Consider the following 22,337-nt stretch of genomic DNA (forward strand, 5'->3'; position numbering starts at 1 on the left):
CCAGGCCTTCAGGTTTTTGTAAAGGTTGCCATCCTCCCATTTGTGATTGATTCTGAAAGTCTTCTCTTAGACAACTACAGAGAATATCTGAATGTCAGGCTATGCACGATTTTGTGTATTTAATTTTCTCCTGTTCAACTTTAAAAAAAAATTCAGGCTTTATTGAGGTACTTGTTGTTCAGTCGTTAAATTGTATTCAGTCCTTTTGCAACCCCATGGACGGTCGCCCACCAGTTTCTTCTGTTCATGGGATTTCCCAGGCAAGAATACTAGAGTGGGTTGCTGTTTCTTTCTCCAGGGGATCTTTCTGACCCAGGGATCATATCCATGTCTCCTGCATTGACAGGAATATTATCTACCACTAGCCACCAGGGAAGCCCTTTATTGAGGTACAGTTGATGTATAAAATTGTAAGATATTTAAAATGGTCACTGTAGTGAAAAGATCCCCCTCATCTTAATGTATCTACCAAATTCCTGCTCAACCTTTACCAAAAGTCCAGATGAAGGAAATATGCAAGGTATACATCTTGAAGAACATAAGCCATTTCCCTAGATGGCTCACTTTATTCCCTGGATTATCATAGAGTTGCATATGAAATCCACTGTCTTCCTTCAGTCTGAGCATTCTTTGGCATTGCCTTTCTTAGGGATTGGAATGAAAACTGACCTTTTCCAGTCCTGTGGCCACTGCTGAGTTTTCCAAATTTGCTGGCATATTGAGTGCAGCACTTTCACAGCATCATCTTTCAGGATTTGAAATAGCTCAACTGGAATTCCATCACTTTCACTAGCTTTGTTCGTAGTAATGCTTCCTAAGGCCCACTTGACTTCACGTTCCAGGATGTCTGGCTCTAGGTGATTGATCACACCATCGTGATTATCTGGGTCGTGAAGATCTTTTTTGTACAGTTCTTCTATGTATTCTTGCCAACCTCTTCTTAATATCTTCTGCTTCTGTTAGGTCCATACCATTTCTGTCCTTTATTGAGCCCATCTTTGCATGAAATGTTCCCTTGGTATCTCTAATTTTCTTGAAGAGATCTCTAGTCTTTCCCATTCTGTTGTTTTCCTCTATTTCTTTGCATTGATCACTGAGGAAGGCTTTCTTATCTCTCCTTGCTATTCTTTGGAACTCTGCAGGGAATATCTTTCCTTTTCTCCTTTGCTTTTGGCTTCTTTTCTTTTCATAGCTATTTGTACAGCCTCCTCAGACAGCCATTTTGCTTTATTGCATTTCTTTTTCTTGGGGATGGTCTTGCTCCATCTCCCGTACAAGGTCACGAACCTCTGTCCATAGTTCACCAGGCACTCTATCAGATCTAGTCCCTTGAATCTATATCTCACTACCACTGTATAATCATGAGGGATTTGATTAGGTCATACCTGAATGGTCTAGTGGTTTTCCCTACTTTCTTCAATTTAAGTCTGAATTTGGCAATAAGGAGTTCATGATCTGAGCCACAGTCAGCTCCCAGTCTTGTTTTTGCTGACTGTATACAGCTTCTCCATCTTTGGCTACAAAAAATATAATCAATCTGATTTCAGTGTTGAGCATCTGATGATGTCCATGTATAGCATGCAAAATAACGCTAGCAAAATAATGCTCAAAATTCTCCAAGCCAGGAGAATTTAATAATATGTGAACCATGAACTTCCAGATGTTCAAGCTGGTTTTAGAAAAGGCAAAGGAACCAAATTGCCAACATCTGCTGGATCATCAAAAAAGCAAGAGAGTTCCAGAAAAACATCTATTTCTGCTTTACTGACTATTGCAAAACCTTTGACTGTGTGGATCACAACAAACTGTGGAAAATTCTGAAAGAGATGGGAATACCAGGCCACCTGACCTGCCTCTTGGGAAATCTGTATGCTGGTCAGGAATCAACAGTTAGAACTGGACATGGAACAACAGACTGGTTCCAAATAGGAAAAGGAGTACATCAAGGCTGTATATTGTCACCCTGCTTATTTAACTTATAAGCAGAATACATCATGAGAAATGCTGGGCTGGATGAAGCACAAGCTGGAATCAAGATTGCCGGGAGAAATATCAATAACCTCAGATATGCCGATGATACCACCCTTATCGCAGAAAGTGAAGAACTAAAGAGCCTCTTGATCAAAGTGAAAGAGGAGAGTGAAGAAGTTGGCTTAAAACTCAACATTCAGAAAACAAAGATCATAACATCTGGTCCCATTACTTCATGGCAAATAGATGGTGAAACAGCAGCTGACTTTATTTTGGGGGGCTCCAAAATCACTGCAGATTGTGACTACAGCCATGAAATTAAAAGATGCTTACTCCTTAGAAGAAAAGCTATGGCCAACCTAGATAGCATATTAAAAAGCAGAGACAGGGAGGAGGGAGGAGGGTTCAGGATGGGGAGCACGGGTATACCTGTGGCGGATTCATTTTGATGTTGGACAAAACTAATACAATTATGTAAAGTTTAAAAATAAAATAAAATTGGAAGAATAAAAAAAAAAAAAAAAGAAAAGCTATGGCCAACCTAGATAGCATATTAAAAAGCAGAGACAGGGAGGAGGGAGGAGGGTTCAGGATGGGGAGCACGGGTATACCTGTGGCGGATTCATTTTGATGTTGGACAAAACTAATACAATATTGTAAAGTTTAAAAATAAAATAAAATTTAAAAAAAATAAAATAAATAAAAAATAAATAAAAAGCAGAGACATTACTTTGCCAACAAAGGTCCGTCTAGTCAAAGCTATGGTTTTTATAGTAGTCATGTATGGATGTGAGAGTTCAACCATAAAGAAAACTGAGTGCCAAAGAATTGATGCTTTTGAACTGTGGTGTTGGAGAAGACTCTTAAGAGTCCCTTAGACTGCAAGGAGATCCAACCAGTCCATCCTAAAGGAAATCACTCCTGAATGTTCATTGGAAGGACTGATGTTTAAGCTGAAACTCCAATACTTTGGCCACCTGATGTGAAGAACTAACTCATTTGAAAAGACCCTGATGTTGGGAAAGATTGAAGGCTGGAGGAGAAGGGGATGACAGAGGATGAGACAGTTGGATGGCATCACCGACTCAATGGAGATGAGTTTGAGTAAACTCCGGGAGTTGGTGATGGACAGGCTTATGCTGCAGTCCATGGGGTTGCAAAGAGCTGGACACAACTGAGCCACTGAAGTGAACTGAACTGTCTTCCTTCAGATCACCTTTTTGAATGATGTATACTGTTATATCTTTGGTTTACATAGAGGAATGGTAGAGGACACTACTGACCGTATCCACTATCATGTTTATTGAGGAACATTAAAGATGTCCATGTGGCACTTGACCACACATGAAAACCCATACAGATGTCTTACAGACCTAAGAAACAAAAGTTTCCTTTCTCCTAAAAAACTGAATTGCCATTGCTTTAACTGAATGTGATGTTTTAACCTATCATGTTTCACTTTTTACCTTAGCTATTAAGCAGCTCAAAAAGACATTTGCATCCCAATTGTAAGAACAATAAACTACTTTAATCTATAAATCTGGATGCTATCAAAGCTTTAAAACTCTATTTTTTAAAATTTCCATTTATTATAAGGTTAAAATTCTTGTAAATTACCTCAATTCCTTTACAGAATGAAGTAGGCAAACATAAATTTTAAAAATATCTCCCCAAAATTGATATTTTGGGGAGTCCTTGAATTGGAATGTAATCTTCATATAATGTAACCATATGGTCTTCCAAGCTGGTGAGTTATATCTGGAAGATAATTTTCACTCTATTTAGTGCTTTTCAGTTTTCAGTTTCCAGGACAAGAATGTTACCCACAAAAGTGGCTTATCTGACCAGTCACAGACTCTCTGGAGGCTATCAACTGAGTAAACAACAGGCATCCTAACATCAGGTGTTTCTTGCAACCTCTGTTAACCCAGTCCTTTCAGTCAGTTCAGTTCAGTCGCTCAGTCATATCCAACTCTGCAACCCCATGGACTGCAGCATGCCAGGCTTCCCTGTCCATCACCAACTCCCAGAGCTTGCTCAAATTCACGTCCATTGAGTCAGTGATACCATGCAACCATCTCACCTTCTGTAGTCCCCTTCTCCTTTTGCCTTCAATCTTTCCCAACAACAGCGTCTTTTCCAATGAGTCAGTTCTTCACATCAGGTGCCCAAAGTATTGCAGTTTCAGTTTCAGCATCAGTCCTTCCAATGAACACCCAGGACTGATCTCCTTTAGGATGGACTGGTTGGATCTCCTTTCAGTCCAAGGGACTCTCAAGAGTCTTCTCCAACACCACAGTTCAAAAGCATTAATTCTTTGGAACTCATTCCTTTAGAGGAGACCTAAGGGGCATCTGGGAAGGAAGACAGCTGTTCTCCAAGGGGCCCACGTCCTCCCAAACCTTCATGAGACTGCTCTTTTGTGAGTAGTAATCCTGCTTCTCAGGGTGCCAGAATGTTCTTAATCTTATTACAGATCTGATCATTCCATAGACGTTCCTCTCAAGAGAAACAAGATTCACCAAATGTGGTCAGATAAGTCTAACTGCAATTTCTCCTTCTAGACAAATACTTAAAGGTATTAGAATGACACAAATGCAAAACACTGCCAACACCAAATGCATGTGAGAATCTGGAGCAATAAGAACATTCATTCCTTGGTGGTAGGAATGCAAAATGATACAGCCACCTTACCTTGGAAGACAGTTCAAAAGTTACTTGCAAAACTAAACATGCTTTTTTTATATAATCTAGTAGTCCCCCTCTTTGGTATTTAACCAAAGAAGCTGAAAACTTATGTCCACACAAAAACCTACACACAGATGTTTGTACGAGTTTTATTCATAATTTCCAAAACTTGTAAGCAACCAAGATATCTTCCAGTAGGTGAGTAGATAAACTGTGCTATACTTAATGGAATGTTCAGTTCAGTTCAGTCACTCAGTCATGTCTGACTCTTTGCAACCCCATGAATCGCAGCACACCAGGCCTCCCTGTCCATCACCAACTCCCAGAGTTCACCCAGACTCACGTCCATCGAGTCAGTGATGCCATCCAGCCATCTCATCCTCTGTTGTGCCCTTCTCCTCCTGCCCCCAATCCCTCCCAGCATTAGAGTTTTTTCCAATGAGTCAACTCTTTGCATGAGGTGGCCAAAGTACTAGAGTTTCAGCTTTAGCATCATTCCTTCCAAAGAAATCCCAGGGCTGATCTCCTTCAGAATGGACTGGCTGGATCTCCTTGCAGTCCAAGGGACTCTCAAGAGTCTTCTCCAACACCACAGTTCAAAAGCATCAATTCTTCGGCGCTCAGCCTTCTTCACAGTCCAACTCTCACATCCATACATGACCACAGGAAAAACCATAGCCTTGACTAGACGAACCTCTGTTGGCAAAGTAATGTCTCTGCTTTTCAATATGCTATCTACATTGGTCATAACTTTCCTTCCAAGGAGTAAGCGTCTTTTAATTTCATGGCTGCAGTCACCATCTGCAGTGATTTTGGAGCCCCCCAAAATAAAGTCTGACACTGTTTCCACTGTTTCCCCATCTATTTCCCATGAAGTGATGGATTATTATACAGTGCTAAAAAATAGGTGAGCTTTCAAGCCATGAAAAGACATGAAGGAACCTTCTTAGTGGAAGTGTTAGTTGCTCAGTCATGTCTGACTCTGTGACTCCATGGACTGTAGTCCAGAAGGCTCCCCTGTCCATGGAATTCCCCAGGCAAGAATCCTGGAGTAGATAGCCATTCCCTTCTCCAGGGGATCTTCCCAACCCAGGAATCAAACCTGGGTCTCAAACATTGCAGGCAAATTCTTTACTATCTGAGCCACCAGAGAAGCCCTGAGAAGGAACTTTAAATGCATATTACTAAGTGAAATAATCCAATCTGAGAAGGCTATATATTTCATGAGTCCAACTATACAACATTCTGGAAAAGAGAAAAATTATGGAGATAGGAAAAAGATCAGTGGTTTCCAGGGTTGTGGGAGGGATGAATAGGTAGAGCACAGAGGATCTTTAGGCAGTGAAAATACTCTATATGATACTATAATGATGGATACATATTATTATACATTTCTTCAAACCTATAGAATGTATAACACCAAGAGTGAACTCTAAACTATGGACTTTAGATAATTATGATGTATCAATATAACATATCATAATTTATATGATGTGATTTATTTTTTTTTAACGAAGACTGTTTTTTTACAAGCATCCTTGGTGAGAAACAAATGTGCCATTCTGGTGAGTGATGTTGACAGTGAGGGAGGCCATTCATGTGTGTGGGGATACAGGAAATCTCTGTACCTTCCTCTCAATTTTATTGTAAACCTAAAACTGTTCTAGGAAAAATAGTCTTTCATTTTTTTTAAAGCACGTTTAGAAACCCTCTGGGAAATACTCTGGAAAGGTATTCAGGAAATAAATGGAGAAACAGGGAGAAACAAGTGGGAAGAAAGACTTTTGTCCATATACTGATGTGAATTTTGAGCTGTGTGAATGTAATGTCTATTCTAAAAAGAAATAATTTTTAAACTATATTAAGATCCAAATTTGAAAGGCCTAAATACTACAGAATTTCTTTTCAGCAACACTGAGTGACATGATTAAAGTGGCTTTTATGAAAGGAGGGTCTCACATTAGAGGACAGGATAGAGAAAGGTGGGAGGGACTAGACGAGGCTTTCCTAGAACTTTGAAAGCAAGGGCTTAAACTTCTATTTGTAGCCCTGGCTAGTAAGCTTGCCCCTAGTAGGCTCTGGTAACATGTCCATTGCTCCTGGGGTTGTTATCACTGTGTTATAAATGTTGATGGTGGCGACAGAGATGAGGGCGATGATGACACTTGGTATGGTAGGGATTCAGGAGAATCCCAGGGACGGGGGCGCCTTGTGGGCAGCCGCCTATGGGGTCGCACAGAGTCAGACACGACTGAAGCGACTTAGCAGCAGCAGCAGCAGGAAGCTTTTGGAGCAATTCACACATGCTGTTTGATTCTCACTTCTCTAAGTCCCCTCTTCTGTTCTGACAACCACTGCTCCAGTTTAAATCTGACCTAAAACAATGAATAAGATAGTATCTTTGCTACTGAGAAATTCACAAATGGTGGAAGAGTACAAAAACAATCCACTAAGTGCAACATCTTCTATGGTAGCGAGTGCTTTAGAAGTCTCAGCATCCAACGGTAGCAGAAAGGATAGAGCAAGCAAAGAACAATGTAGAATCCTTAGGTATATTCAGAATTTCCCAACTCAAAAAATTCTTATTTAATAATCACAATAAGCCTGTGGGGTGGATACTGTTGTTCCAGTTCTTAGCCAGAAAAGTTGAGATCAGCAAAATAGGAGCAGGGGTTCTGGAGGTGATAGACTGGGTTTTAAATCCTGGCTCTGCCACTAATTAAGTAAATTCTTGAGCAAGTTATTAACCTAAAATTATGTTTCCTCACACAAAACATTAGGTTCATAACAGTATCTACCACACAGAATTGCCATGAGGATGGAACAAAAAAAGTATCTGAAAGGTTTCTCCTGGACTCTGGTAACTAATAGTACTCAACACTTTTTGCTCTTTTCCTTCTTTATTCTTCAGCCTTCTCCACAAAGCTATCTCCAACTCACTCATCTTGGTTTCACCCACTCAAGGCCTGTCTCCCTCTTTCCAACTAACTTTTTATTTTCTGAGAAATTACAAGTTCCTACTTCTGTATCACTACAAAGCACCTAGCTCATAATTTATTTTGTTTTATATCCAAATCTTTTTTATAGTGGTAAAATATACATATCATTAAAATTAAAAATTGTTATCATTTAGCATTTTTAAGTGTATGATTCAGTGGCATTAAGTACCTTCATAATATTAGGCAACTGTGCATTTTCAAAACTTTTTCATCAAGACTTCCCTGGAAGCCCAGTGGCTAGGACTCAGCGCTTCCAATGCAGGGGGCCCAGGTTGGATCCCTGGTCATAGAACTATATCCCGCATGCTGCAACTGAAGATTCTGCATGACATGACTTAATATCCTGCATGCTGCAATGAAGATCAAAGATCCTGCGGATAAATACATAAACTTAAAAGAAAAAAAAACTTTTTCATCAACCCAAACACAAACCTTATACCCAATAAGCAGTGACTCCTCCTCTCTCCAGTCCCTGGTAACCTCTGCCTTCATTTGTTTCTGTGAATTTGCCTATTGTATGTGCTTCATCAGAGTGGAATCATATGCTATTTGTCCTTTTGTGTCGGCCTCCTTTCACTAAGCAGAATGTTTTCAGGTTCACCCACGCTGTAGCACGGGCTTTTTTATGACTGATTAATATTTCACTGCATGGATAAACTGCATTTTGTTTGTCCATTCACCTGTCAATGGACATTTGTTTTATTCCACATTTCAGCTACTGTGAAAAATGCTGCTGTGAACATTGGTGTACAATTATCTGTTTGCTTCCCTGTTTTCAATTATTTTAGGTATATACCCAAAAGTAGAATAATTGGTTCTTAGGGAAATTCAATGTTTAACATTTTGAGAAACTGCCAAATTGTTTTCCACAGCAGTTGCACCATTTCTATCAGCAGTGCACAAAGGTTCTAATTTCTCCACATCCTTGCCAACACTCTCCATTTCTTAATTTTTAATTTTTTTTTGAAGTATAGTTGAATTACAATGTTGTGCTGTTAATTTTTGCTTTTATAATAGGCTTCCTAATGAGTATGAGTGGTATCTCATTGTGGTTTTGATTTGTAGCCCCCTAATGACTAACAATCCTTTAGGTTAGTACCTTGATGCACTCGAAACTAAGATGAAGTTAATATTTTGAAAACAAGGTGATTCATTCTGATGGCTTAATGAACACTTTACTGTTACTCTTTTGCACTGAACTTTGCATATTTCTTGGAAGAGGTGAATTTGTCCAAGGAAAAAATATTCCACAGTTCATGGGGAAAATAAATTGTCTGTAGTATTGATATAATGTCACTTTCTCATATGATCATGGTTTAAAGGATTATCTTGGTTCAATATGTATTGGTTAGATGTGTAAATGTTCATATTGTTAGCACACATTAAATGATTTTATACATAGTTTCCAAGGGTGGGTTAAGAGTGGTTTGTGAAGCAACTGGAAGCAAATGGTGGCACAGAGACTATCCAGGGAAGACTTTGTGATAAGGGTCTCATAAAAAGAGCAAGGGAGAGAGACTGTGTAACAGTTATTATTATAGATTCACTACATGGAAAAATATTTTCCAGAATTATGAATTAACAGCCTAGAATTTTTTTTCATGAAGGACTGCAAGGCATTTTGCATAGCTTTCATTTCTTTAAAACTGCTGCTTTCTGAAATTCTCTTGTTTCCACACTTTTTTGGGGGAACCCAACTACTGATCAGTAGAGTTTCACCCAAGAAATAGCAATAGTTGGACATTTCTGAATTTTTCCATATTGCTTTTTTTCTTGGTATATTTATACTCGATTTTGAAGGATTGCTTATGCTTGTGTGACTGCAAGCAATCAGTACCCAGTCATTGTGTAACACATAATGATACTTATTGTACAACAAAGCCTGAGTTTTTATCAACTGTAAACCCTTAGAGTTAGGTGTCTCCCTCCTAATCCACTCATCTGTACCATGGCCTTTCTCTTCACACTCAGCAGATTCATGAGGTTATTTGCCTTTAGTGATTTTACTTTCTTACAGTATGAAATGATGAAGGTTGATAAAAGGAGAGATTACATTTTAAAAAATAAATAAATAATAAAGAACAGGAAAGAAAAAAAAGTGAAAAGTGAAGTTGCTCAGTCATGTCCAACTCTTTGTGACCCCATGGACTGTAGCCTACCAGGCTCCTCTGTCCATGGGATTTTCTAGGCAAGAGTACTGGAGTGGGTTGCCATTTCCTTTTCCAGGGGATCTTCCTGATCCAGGAATTGAACTTGGGTCTCCCGCATTGTAGGCAGATGCTTTACCCTCTGAGTCACCAGGGTAAGTAAAGAACAGGAAAGCAAAGCTAAAAGAAACAGCAGCTCTAGTTTATTTCTCTGTGAGAGTCTCAGGTCTCCTTAAGTGTTGTCCTGTTTTGGCTCTTCAAATCCAGCCTAAGCTAAAATGAAGAGGTATGGTAGATGCTGTTACATATATGCGCAGTTCCCAAAGGTCCCAGTAGGGTAAAGACCAAAAGGAAGCAAAACTAAAAGAAGATAAAACAGGAGAGCTGGGTTCACCCCTGGTTTGGGAAGATCCTCTGGAGAAGCAAATGGCAACCCACCCCAGTATTCTTGCCTGGAGAATCCCATGGACAGAGGAGAGCCTGGTGGGCTACAGTCCATGGGGTTGCAAAGAGGTGAACATGACTGAGCGACTTTCAGTCACTCACACTCAATGACTAATGATGTTGGTCGTCGTCTCACATGTTTACTGGCCATTTGTTTATCTTCTTTGGTGAAATGTCTATTCAAGTCTTTTACTCATTTTTAAATTGGGCTCTTTTTGTTGTTGAGTTATAGAGGTTTTTCACATATTCTGGAGGTTAATCTCTTATCAAACATATGATTTGGAAGTATCTTCTCCTATCTTGTAAGCTATGTTTTCATCCTTTTTACAGTATCATTTGATGCATAAAAGTTCTTTATTTTGATAATGTGCAATTTATATATATATTTTTTGCCTATGCTTTTGGTGTTATATTCAAACCATCAACAAATCCAAAGCCATGAGGATTTTCTCCTATATTTTCTTTTTAAGAGTTTATAGCTTTAGCTCTTAAATTTAGGTCTTTGACTTATTTTGAGTTAATTTTTGTATGTGGTATAAAAGAAAGGTCCAACTTCATTCTTCTGCATGTTGGATACCCAGTTTTCCCAGCACTATTTTTTGAAAAGATGGTCCTTTCTCCATCGAATGATTTTGGTACCCCTGTTGAAAATTAATAGACTATATATCTGAGGATCGTTTTTAGGCTCTGTATCTATTCCTTTGGTCTGTATGTACATTTGCATGCCAGTATCACATTTTGATAATAACTTTGTAGGAAATTTTGAAATTGGTAAACATGAGTCTTACAATTTTGTTCTTTTTCAAATTTCCTTCAATAGCTCATAATTTGTATGCAGATAGATTTGAATATTTAGCAGATGCATTCAAGACAAGAAGGGAAAAACTCAAACTCATGACCTTACAGTTCTCCACCTGTGACAAGGTCCCAGTGAATGTCTTTTTAATCACACAGGTCTACTCTGCACTCCTAGAGGTTTAGTGCAGTGTTGGGGAGGAAGAAATTTTCCTCTCCCCTTCTAGGTTCTCTGGGATGGTCTTAATTAATTCTTTAATTCTTAATTGACATAAGAGAGATTAACAGGGAAAAAAATCAAAGTTTCACAACATGTATATATGGGAGAAGCCCAGGAAAGCTGAGTAACTTGCCCAAATGGCCAAAGCCCTCACATTAAATACCATCCTCAGCTAAAGAGAATGTTGAGGGTGGGAAGAGTAAGTTAAGTAAGTACAGGGAACAAGGGTAAGACTATATTTGGATTTAAGTCCTTGCCTTCTCCAATGATAAGAGTTCTTAAAGATTTGGTCATTCTCCTCTTCTAGGTAGATGGAGCTGCTGCTGCTGCTGCTAAGTAGCTTCAGTGGTGTCCGACTCTGATACCCTTACAAATGGTGATTTCCCTTACAAATGTAAATGTTTCTTACAAAAAGCCAATTCCTACTTGGTTTTCAGAGTCCGTCCCATGTCTCTTTACATTTATCAGAAAATAACCAGCTTAAAAGAGTTAATATGCTGTGGAGATATATTTTAGGGTGGCAAATTCTGCTCCCCTACAGTAGCTTGTGGTCACATTATAAATAAATGGTCATGATGCTACAGTACTGTAATTAAGTGATATATGGAGAACCCTTTGTAAGGAGACCAGAAGTGAAACTGAGGAGGACCCTGTGGGGCTTCTGGGCATGGAAGTGTTTTTGTCCCCCATTCCCTGTAGGTGGGACTCCAGCCTCCATGACTTCTCTGAGTTCCATCAAACAGTTACTAATCAAAGAAGCAGCAACCAAGAAACCACCTGAGGCAAGATTAAAGGGACCAGAGAAGCTCATCAAGATTAGGAGACCTGAGACTAATCTTGTCAGCAACACTACCTTGAACTACTGCTATAAAACAACTCATCAAATTCTTCTGGGTTGGGACACATAGCTTTTTAAGTGTGTCCCCCTTTGCCTGGCATAGCAATAAATCTATCCTTTTCTACCCTGCCCCAAACTGTGTCTCTGAGGTTCAATTCAGCACTGGAATACAGAGATGCTGAGCTTTCCACATCAGAATCAGGATTCTAGTTCCAACTCTGCACTTACAAGCAGTAACTTTAACAAATATCTCACCTCTCAAAGGCTCAATTTACTGATTTTTATTGATCTATAAAATGGAGATTATGTACCTCTCCTGCGTACCTCATGAGGACATACAGAGGTTCAAGTGACAGAAATGTGTGGCAGGCTTGGTAGACGTAGGAGATCCACCCATGTCCTTTGCCTGCCTCTTGTCTTAGAAAAGTTGCAGTCTCCCAGGCTCCTAAGTCACAGAAGCCTGGCTCAATGATTGAAAGGATATGAACATGTAGCAATAAAAATAGCAGTTGAGCCAGGAAAATTGGTAAGAATTCAAATGGTAAATCAGCCATATGGCAGTCACAGAATCTAGTTCCTCTCTGAAGTACCTAGATTACAGTATCTGATGCACCAAATGGAAGAAGTTAACTACTTGATGACTATGAGCACACAGCCCCCATACCTATTGGAGCCTGAGCATTGATAATGCTAACCCTTGTGACATTACCCTATTCAAATCAGATCAGTCGCTCAGTCATGTCCGACTTTGCGACCCCATGAATCGCAGCACGCCAGGCCTCCCTGTCCATCACAAACTCCCGAAGTTCACTCAGACTCACGTCCATCGAGTCAGTGATGCCATCCAGACATCTCATCCTCTGTTGTCCCCTTCTCTTCCTGCCCCCAATCCCTCCCAGCATCAGAGTCTTTTCCAATGAGTCAACTCTTCACATGAGGTGGCCAAAGTACTGGAGTTTCAGCTTTAGCATCATTCCTTCCAAAGAAATCCCAGGGCTGATCTCCTTCAAAATGGACTGGTTATATCTCCTTGCAGTCCAAGGGACTCTCAAGAGTCTTATCCAACACCACAGTTCAAAAGCATCAATTCTTCGGTGCTCAGCCTTCTTCACAGTCCAACTCTCACATCCATACATGACCACAGGAAAAACCATAGCCTTGACTAGACGAACCTTTGTTGGCAAAGTAATGTCTCTGCTTTTGAATATGCTACTAGGTTGGTCATAACTTTCCTTCCAAGGAGTAAGCATCTTTTAATTTCATGGCTGCAGACACCATCTGCAGTGATTTTGGAGCCCAGAAAAATAAAGTCTGACACTGTTTCCACTGTTTCCCCATCTATTTCCCATGAAGTGATGGGACCAGATGCCATGATCTTCATTTTCTGAATGTTGAGCTTTAAGCCAACTTTTTCACTCTCCACTTCCACTTTCATCAAGAGGCTTTTGAGTTCCTCTTCACTTTCTGCCATAAGGGTGGTGTCATCTGCATATCTGAGGTTATTAATATTTCTCCCAGCAATCTTGATTCCAGCTTGTGTTTCTTCCAGTCCAGCGTTTCTCATGATGTACTCTGCATATAGGTTAAATAAACAGGGTGACAATATACAGCCTTGATGTACTCCTTTTCCTATTTGGAACCAGTCTGTTGTTCCATGTCCAGTTCTAACTGTTGCTTCCTCACCTGCATACAGGTTTCTCACAAGGCAGGTCAGGTGGTCTGGTATTCCCATCTCTTTCAGAATTTTCCACAGTTTATTGTGATCCACACAGTCAAAGGCTTTGGCATAGTCAATAAAGCAGAAATAGATGTTTTTCTGGAACTCTCTTGCTTTTTCCATGATGCAGCAGATGTTGGCAATTTGATCTCTGGTTCCTCTGCCTTTTCTAAAACCAGCTTGAACATCAGGAAGTTCACGGTTCACATATTGCTGAAGCCTGGCTTGGAGAATTTTGAGCATTACTTTACTCAATTACCCTACCCTATTACCTCAGTACCTTGGCCACTCATGCGAAGAGTTGACTCATTGGAAAAGACTCTGATGCTGGGAGGGATTGGGGGCAGGAGGAGAAGGGGGACGACAGAGGATGAGATGGCTGGATGGCATCACTGACTCCATGGATGTGAGTCTGAGTGAACTATGGGAGTTGGTGATGGACAGGGAGGCCTGGTGTGCTGCGATTCATGGGGTCGCAAAGACTCGGACCTGACTGAGCGACTGATCTGATTTGATCTGATTACCTCACCATTAACCAATCAGAATTGTGTATGAGCTGATCACATATCCTGAAACTCCCCTCCTTCATCTTGATTTTAAAAATGATTCCCTGAAATTCATCAAAGAGTTCAGGTTTTTTGAGCATTAGCTGCCCCAGAGTCCTTGTCTGGCGCTTTACAATAAATTGCACTTTCCTTCACCACAACGCAGTGTCAGTCAATTGATTTCACTGCCAAGAGCAGCAGAACCAAGTTTGGTTTGATAATAAACAGAAACTGACTGATAAAGAGAACAAATTAATGGTTACCAAAGGCACTTCCCCTGGTGACTCAGAGGGTAAATTGTCTGCCTACAACGCGGGACACCAGAGTTCAATCCCTGGGTCAGGAAGATCCACTGGAGAAGGAAATGGCACCCCACTCCAGTACTCTTGCCTGGAAAATCCCATGGACGGAGGAGCCTGGTAGGCTATAGTCCATAGGGTCGCAAAGAGTTGGACACGACTGAGCGAGTTCACTTCACTTAAAGGTAAGTAGGGTTGGGGGAGGGGCAAAATAGATGAAGAGAATTAAGAGGTACAAACTATTGGGTATAAAATAAATTATAAGGCTATAAAGTACCACACAGGGAATAAAACTAATATTTTATAATAATTTGCATGATTATCTATAAAATATTGAATGACTATGTTGTGCACCTGAAATTAATATTGTAAATCAACTATACTACAATAAAAAATGAATAAGAGTTTGTTGTTTTAGTTGGCATCTTTTTAACCCATCACATTTCATGTCAACCACCAAGAGAAAGTAGACTCCATAACAGGCTGTGAAGGGGGACAGATTTTGATGCCCCAAAATACCTATTTTAAGCTATTTTTTGTTTTCATTTTTTTTTTTTTTTTTGGCTGTGCCATGTGGCATGTGGGATCTTAGTTTCTAGACCAGGGAATCTAATCTAGGCCCCCTACAGTGAAAGTGCAGTGTCTTAACCACAGGACTGTGAGGGAAGTCCTTAAACTGTTTTGTTTTTGTTAATAGCAGAAATGAGAGAAGTTCTGAAAACTGAGTTAGAAGTCAGCCTTTTGTAAGAAACATTTATATATGTCAGAAAATTTTCTCTTTGTAAGGGTGTCTCCCTCTTTATATCTGGAAGAGGAGGATCACCAAATCTCTGGGAACTTATCACAGGACAAAGGCAAGACTTCAATTTGCACAAATATTCTTGTTGACTGTACTTTTGCTGATAACCTCCCATAACTGACTCCTCACCCTAAACATCTTATTTTACATTTAGCTAAAGACAGTGAGCTCTTCTGACATTTCGGTGAGTTAGTTTTTCTGGGCATCTTCCATGTATATACGTGTACATGGAGGTATACATGTTATTACATTTTGTTTTTCTCTTTTACATTAATTTATTAGGACATCAAAGAACCTAGAAGAGAAGATGGAAGTTTTTTTTCTGCCCTTATAACTGCTTTAGTCTATCGATGTCATATAGATAAGTGAAGACCCTGTGAGAAAAGCAGAAGACTGTGGGAGATAAAACTCAAATGCATCTGGGAAAATCCCTTATTCTGTCTCCTGAACCTGAAAGGAAGTATACAATTGCATACTCATTTATGAGAATCTTTGGCTGGTGCAATAGCAAGGGCTAGTCACAACAAGCCTTTTCAAAAAGACAAAACAAGTGAAAACAACAAAAGCCCTTCCCATTAGCTGTTGGTTTCACTTATAAGCAATTACCAGGACTCTGGCAGCAAGTCATTTGGGGCCCTCTTGACAAGATTCAGACACGATCTACAGAAGGTAGGGAGAAATCTCCTCATCTCTGCATGTTAATTAAGGAAGACAGATGGCCCTGTGATTATTCAACCATATGTAGGTCAAGACTAAATGAATTAATAAGCAACTTAATTCTCAGCCGCCTCCAAGAGCTTATGGGGCATCTATGAACAAACAATTGCCACAGTATCCTGGGAAACAGGAGATGCGAGTGGGAAGCGAGATTAAATTTCTCCCCATTGCACACTAAGTTCCATAGCCTGGGGAGGGACAGCTCAGTCCCTCCACCACACGTTATCTTCTATATTGTATTTGCAATGTTAAATGAGTCATGTTATAAATCTCAGTTTCCCACCTATAAAACATAGTTCACAGGGTCGCTCTTTTTTTTTTTTTCTCCTTGAAGTTAAGCTTTCCTTAATTGATCATTTTAGGACTGAAAAAAGCACAGGAACTAGAGCCTACAGCCATAAGGAGAAATGTAACAAGACAGGCAACACATGCTGAAGGAGAAAGGTTGGTGTGTATGGGTCAGAGAACAAGTTCTGAAAGGGCTCAGAGGACCAGGGGCTGTGGGAGGTAGAGCTTGATCTGGACCTGAAAAGGCAAATGGACAGCCGTGGGGTGGGGGAGGGGGACCAGGAAAACTGTGTGCAAAATGCAGGAAGCTGTGCACGGCATGCCAGGGACGGTGATCAAACCAGTATGACAGGATGACGCAGGAGAATCAGGAGAGAGGTCAGTTGGTAAAAGTGTTTAACAGCTAATAGAGCCCTGGATGCCAGCAGTGCTGGGTGTTTATAGGAGAAAGCAGCCTCTATCCTCTTCCCAGCATTGCTGCCAGACTCCCCAGGACAGAAACTAAAAACCCTCCAGGAGTTTGTACTGGGAAGAGTTATTTCTGTGCTTCTCCCAGCTCTCAATCTTCCTGTGCAAGTGACTGGTGATACTGGCAAAAGAACTGAGTTGCCCCACTCAGTTCCTCTCTCCCTTCCTCTTACCAGGTTGAACTCCCTGTAGAACTAACCACTTTTCTGTCTTAACCTCCTCTCCTCTTCTAAAGGGTGAGCCTCTTGCCTCTGAAGAGAGGCCTGAATTTGTCCAGTGGTCTCTGGATGGGCAAGTTTAATATTTTGAGCAAAGGTGTGAGTATTAAACTCAGTTGTCAGTGTTAGTAGTAAGTGATAGATATTTTGTTCCCTTTCTGACTCTACCTGAGTTTGTTTGGAGCACTGAAGAGGGGGAAAAAAAGAAGCATAATTTATTATCTCTTGTGTAAAATCCCAACATCCAAAAATCTGGAAGAGATACACATAGAATTGCTGTACTAGTCACCTTACAGCAAAACCAAAAGGACATATTAGGATGAGTCAAAGTAACAAGTCTTAGTTTCTTAGCATTGTGAAGCTTAGGAACTTAAAAAAAAATTCTTAAAAAAAAAATGTACACATAACAAACAGCTTATACAGCTCAATATTAAAAAAAACAAACAACCCAATCAAAAATCGGGCAGAAGACCTGAACAGACATGTCTTCAAAGAAGACACACAGATGGCTAAAAGGCACATGAAAAGATGCTCAACACTGCTAATAGTTAAAGAAATGCAAATCAAAACTACAATGAGGTATCACCCCACACAGGTCAGAATGGCCATTATCAAAAATTCTTCAAATAATAAATGCTGGAGAGGGTGTACAGAAAAAGGAACCTTCCTAAACTGTTGGTGGGAGTATAAACTGGTGCAGCTACCACGGGAAACAGTATGGTGGTTCCTTAAAAAACTAAAGTTATCATATGATCCAGCAATCCCACTCCTATGAATATATCCAGAGAAAACTGTAATTCAAAAAGATACATGCACTCCAATGTTCAAAGCAACATTATTTACAACAGCCAGGATATGGAAGCAACCTAAATGCTCATGGACAGATGAGTGGACAAAAAGGAATATTACTCAGCCATTAAAAAATGAAATAATGTCATTTGCAGCAACATGGATGGACCTAGAGAGATTATCATACTAAGTGAAGTAAGCCAGACAGGGAAAAATAAATATCATATAATATCACTTGTATGTGGAACATAAAAGAAAAAAAAAAGAACAAATGAACTTATTTCCAAAACAAAAAGAGACTTACAGACAACAGAAAACAAACTTAGGGTTAACAAAAAGAAAAGAGAGGTGGGGGGAGGAATAAAATATGAGGCTGGGATTCACATATATACACTGCTGCTGCTGCTGCTGCTAAGTTGCTTCAGTCGTGTCCGACTCTGTGTGACCCCATAGACGGCAGCCCACCAGGCTCCCCTGTCCCTAGGATTCTCCAGGCAAGAACACTGGAGACGGCTGCCATTTCCTTCTCCAATGCATGAAAGTGAAAAGTGAAAGTGAAGTCGCTCAGTCGTGTCTGACTCATGGACTGCAGCCCACCAGGCTCCTTTGTCCATGGGATTTTCCAGGCAAGAGTACTGGAGTGGGGTGCCATTGCCTTCTCTGACATATATACACTACTGTGTATAAAATAGTTAACCGGGACTTCCCTGGTGGTCCAGTGGTTAAGAATCTGCCTTCCAAAGCAGGGTGCTCAGGTTCAACCCCCAGTCAGGCAACTAAGCTGCCACACTGCAATTACTGAGCCTGAGGGCCACAACTAGAGAGCCCACATTCTGCAGTGAAGATCCCACCTGCTGCAACTAAGACCTGATGCAGCCAAAAATGAATAAAATAGATAACTAACAAGGGCCAACTTTATAGCACAGGGAACTATACTCAATATTATTATGTAATAACGTATAAGGCAAAAGAACATATATAATATACATATAACTGCTACTATGCTGTATGCCTGAAACTTATACAATATTGTAAATAAACTATACTTCAATAAAAATATTTTAATGTACACATAGCATAACAGCATTTTGAAAGCTATTGCTAAATCTTCAATCATAGAGCTTTTGTACCCGTTTATACTCCCACCAATGTTGATTAACATTTTTCATAATGTGGTTCTCTTATGACTTTCTATGATCCCTTCTCTAAATGCAAGAACTCTAGTGGTCAGCTGACACCAGGTATTGCATTTGCCCTGTCACCAGGCATGAACTTCCCAGTTTAACAGCCTTCACAGCTTCTGTTCTAGCCATGATGACTAACATTCATCTGCAGAGTCAACAGGTTCACACTGTGATCAGAGGCATTAGGTAAAGGAACTGCCATACTTAACCTCTTGAATTCTCTCAGAGATTTAAAAGATTTATGAAAGAAATAAACACAGGTGGCAGTTGACCTAGTTAACTCTCTGGCATCACTTGGGATCTACTTAAAATAGAAGTCACACACAAGGGAGGAGATTCATAAAGCACATGCTATTTATGATACATATAAAATAATTACACCAACTTAAAAGCAATCTTTTGAGTAACTTTAAAATGTAAGAGCTATTTTAATTGTGTGGTAGGCTAGAATCAACAATGTAAGTTAAAGCAAATTTATGTTTCCTTCTTATTTTTCTTTGACAAACAACCCTGCCATCCTTAATATCCTCTCAAGTAAGGTCCCTTCCAGTGCCATTTTGCATTTAACAGAGCTTCTTCCCTTGCTTCACACTCTAAAATTATCCCTCCTTTCCAAAATAAAATCTTTTCACCCTGTATCCAATAAATTCACTCATATATAAGGGATTTGATAAATTGTTTTTCACCTGGAGTGGCTAATTACATATACATATACAGTGGCTATTACATATACATATATCCATTTTCAGATTACTTTTCATTATAGATTATTACATGATATTGAATATAATCACCTGTGCTATCAAGTAGGTCCTTGTTGTTTATTTATATACAATAGTGTATATAAACTAGATATAAATTCCCAAACTCCTAATTTACCCCTCTTTCCTCATTAAGATTCTTAATAGCAAGAGCAGGTTAGTACCAAATGTTGTTTAGTTGCTCAATCCTATCTGACTCTTTGCAACCCCATGGACTGTAGCCCACCAGGCTCCTCCTCCATCCATGGAATTTTTACATGTATTTTCATTTAAATACTAGAGGAGAATAAGCAAAGACGGATTAACCTAACTTGCCCAGTGATTCAGGAGAATCAGAATTTGGATGCAGAGCTACATAACTCCAGAATCTGCACTTTCCCCTCCTCCCATCAGTGTGCAAACATTTTTCCTTGAAAACCTTGTCTAAGATAATTTTCATAAATGTATGTATCCCTCACAAATTTTAAGTTGTTTAAAATTTTTCATTTTAATAGCTGCAAAGGTCATAACTTTCAGCATATTATAACTACAGTCTGACAAAGTTATAAATATCACTTTTTTTTCAGGCACTATTTTTTATAAAAACGCATAGTATCATTTTTCACTCTTTAAAATCACATTCAAAAATTGGCAAAGAACGCCCTGGGGAGTGTAGATGGGAGGGGAAGGCCCGCAGATTCAGCCCCGGTGGAGGGTGCGACACCACAGGGCAGTGACTGTAAATACCACTTTTTAAGTGAAGTCAACGAAACCCAAATATAATATTTAAATCCATTTTCAAAAAGTGTGTAAACAAGCTCTTCTTTAACATTTAGAAAACTTATACATTTCTCTTTTCTCCTTGAACTTGTATTTCCATTCCATTTTCTCCAGATTTTTATCCTAGTACATTTTAGTGTTTGAATGTCTTATTGAACATCAGATATTTATCTACAACAAAAATAAGTATACAATTAAAATTTTTTATTTTCTTCTGACCATAAGTGGCTGTAATTGACAAAAAAATTTTTTTCTTCTGTATTGGAGTCATTATTACAAATAATAATACATAATGACTGAGACAATATATATATACACATTTTGGTAATTATTAAACATAGGTAGTAAACTTTTCATTATCAGTAAAGATAATACTAACTACTGTAACTCCAAGCTCTTGATGGCTTAATATAATAGAAGACTATTTTTTGATAATATAGAGTCTCGTAGTGCAGATACGGACATGGGTTCCTCCATTTGGAGGCTCTGCTATCTTGAACATGTGGCTTCCACACAGTCAAAAAAGGAAAGATTGAGCATGGAGATGGCACTTAGGCAGGTCTTAAAGTAGTGCCCCTGACCTCCTCTGCCTTTCAGTATCCAGAACCAGTTATACTGGCAAGTCTAAAGCAGAAGGAGAATGAACATGCAGTGTGACCAGGGGAAGGAGAAATGAACTGGATAAATAACTTGACAATCCCCACCACAAGTTTTATGGTAAATGCTTATCATCAGAAGAATCATGATCTAACATTTAATGAAATTTAATGAAAGAGAAGTTTTTTGTCTGCTAAAAACAAATCTGCTTGGCAGCTATTTTTAAAATGATGTAGCTTATAAATAGGAAGTGGAAAATTGTAAACATTTTATCAGGTGAAATTAGATGAGGACTGACAGTAATTATAGTATATATTTTGTATGATTTGGTAAAAACATGTTCTAACTCTCATTAAATAACACATTGAACACCAACCAAAATTACACACAAAACCTTCTGTTACCCTTAACAGAAGTATTTATAAAGCAGAGAAATTCAGCAAGTCTTATGAGTTTATGAGAGCCCAACAAATCATTAGATTTCAACCTTTATGTGGCCCGTGATGGCCTTCACATCTAGAGTAATATTTTGGATGGGTAAGGGCAATGGCTTTCTTTTATAACATGGGAAAAAAGACTACTAGGAACTCAAGAATATTATTAGATAAATCAATTTTAGTAAAGAGTACTCATGTAACCTGAGAATCTGGACACTGATTTCTTTAAAATGATCTATGCCTATGTAAACCCCTCCGCAAGGATTTATGTTCTCCTGGGCATACCAACAACTTGAGAACTACTACATTACACCATAGTTTCTAGATGACCCAACACAATCTCTAAAAGTGTGTTTTTAACAAACTTGTGAGATATTTCGATGCCTCCCTTGGCTCTTACACTGTATACTCTGCCTCTTACAAAAGAAAGTAAGTGGCAATGAATGGCAGTGTGGCAGTCACTGGAGTGTGCCTGAGTCTGGGAGAGGCATGGGCCATGGAAAGGCAGATTCTCATGTCTTGTTCAGGGACTGGATATTTATGATGAGGCAGAAATAACAGATTGTGGTGAGGTTGGGAAAACACAATGAGCAAAACTGTTAACTGAATAAAAAAAAAAAAAGAGGCAAGAACTAAAAGTGAGACATTACCATAATC

The 22,337-nt window shown here is 39.3% G+C and overlaps 1 long non-coding RNA gene across 2 annotated transcripts in view; it reads left to right on the plus strand.

The window, feature by feature from the left end:
- The first annotated feature begins 15,886 nt into the window (after positions 1-15,886).
- Positions 15,887-22,337, plus strand: part of LOC133228621 (uncharacterized) — a 28,024-nt gene continuing 21,573 nt past the window's right edge. The window contains exon 1 of one of the 2 annotated variants that reach the window (XR_009730298.1): positions 15,887-16,131. This is a non-coding gene — a long non-coding RNA (uncharacterized LOC133228621). The remainder of the gene's footprint in view (positions 16,132-22,337) is intronic. The other variant, XR_009730297.1, reaches the window with a different exon arrangement.

This window comes from Bos javanicus, chromosome 17 (assembly GCF_032452875.1).
Source record: "Bos javanicus breed banteng chromosome 17, ARS-OSU_banteng_1.0, whole genome shotgun sequence".
NCBI lineage: Eukaryota > Metazoa > Chordata > Mammalia > Artiodactyla > Bovidae > Bos > Bos javanicus.